At 38.9% G+C, this 1,221-nt stretch overlaps 1 protein-coding gene across 1 annotated transcript in view; it reads left to right on the forward strand.

Moving 5' to 3' along the window:
- The window catches only part of LOC106529781 (tyrosine-protein kinase Fyn), a gene marked incomplete at its 5' end in the record, with an annotated part of 36,131 nt that overhangs the window by 27,641 nt on the left and 7,269 nt on the right, over positions 1-1,221 (forward strand).

Below are 1,221 nucleotides of genomic sequence, written 5' to 3' on the forward strand. Positions count from 1 at the left end.
ACAGAACGAGCTTTTTAAACTCAGAACATGAATTATTTTTTAACTTTTGTGATTAAAAACATTGATTTGAATCTCATTTTTGAAGCTGTTCTGTAAATAACATTCAAATAAACAATACATATAGAAACTTCTGATCAATCCATATCATTTTCAGACTTTAAACAATGTACAGATTTAAGCCCCACCAACTTCCGGTTAAGCCACACCCACATCCGGTTTAGGCCCCGCCCACTCCGAGTACAGATACAGATACAGATAACTTAGATGGTTGAACAGATACAGATAGTGGTGTACTCGCTCATCCCTAAAAATTAGCTTCTTATAGTTTTTCTATGGCGTAAGCGCTTCTGAAGTTGTGGTCCTACATATTTTCATAAGCACTTTAGAAATTGCGGAGCTAATTTTTGGATTAGCGCTGCCCACCACTGCTAAAACTGAAGATCAAAGCTCTGGTCAGAGGCAGGCAAACAGGTGTTTTATCCATGAATGTAGGTAACATATTTGCTTTAGATTTAGCATGAATTAGCATGAATGCAAATTCAAATCAACATGAACATTTTTACAGAAATGCATATTTAAATGTGATCACTTGGTGTTCATTCGAGTCCGGATCAGTTTTTTTAGAAACATTTTCAGTTGTCCTTACTGCTTAAAAAACAGCTCAGAGCAAATCTGTGCAGTATTAGCCGAAGTGTGTTTTCTCTGTTTATGAGCCAGCTGCACCCGCTGACGCTCGATGCTAAGAAACAAAGTTAGCTCACATTCGCTGCTTTTAATCCTCGGGATATAACAACATTAATGAAACTTTGCTTTATTTATTGCTTTTTTTACACCCTTGAACCCAGCAATCTACAAGCATGGTGGTTCTCTCTAGGGCTGCCACAAACGATTATTTTTATAATCGCTGCTGGGAAAGCCCTCCCGCTCCAGCATACGTCACTGCATGGGATTCCTTCCCCGGGGAGTGCAACAAGGAAAAAAACGTCCGCGGCTCTTGACTCGATGTTTATCCACAAACTGGTCCTGGATTAAGCTCCAAAGTTTTTATCAGTCAGATTCCACCGTGAAAAATGTCTGTTTTATCCACTTTTATGAGTTTTTGGCCACTGATTATCTTTAAATCGCTGCTTCCTGGTACAACAGTCGGCTCTGGAAGGATCGCTTTTTTTCTTTTCTTTTTTTTTTCTTCGTTTTGAGTGGTTGAAGCAAATGGAGCATAAG

This window comes from Austrofundulus limnaeus, unplaced genomic scaffold (assembly GCF_001266775.1).
Source record: "Austrofundulus limnaeus strain Quisiro unplaced genomic scaffold, Austrofundulus_limnaeus-1.0 Scaffold465, whole genome shotgun sequence".
NCBI lineage: Eukaryota > Metazoa > Chordata > Actinopteri > Cyprinodontiformes > Rivulidae > Austrofundulus > Austrofundulus limnaeus.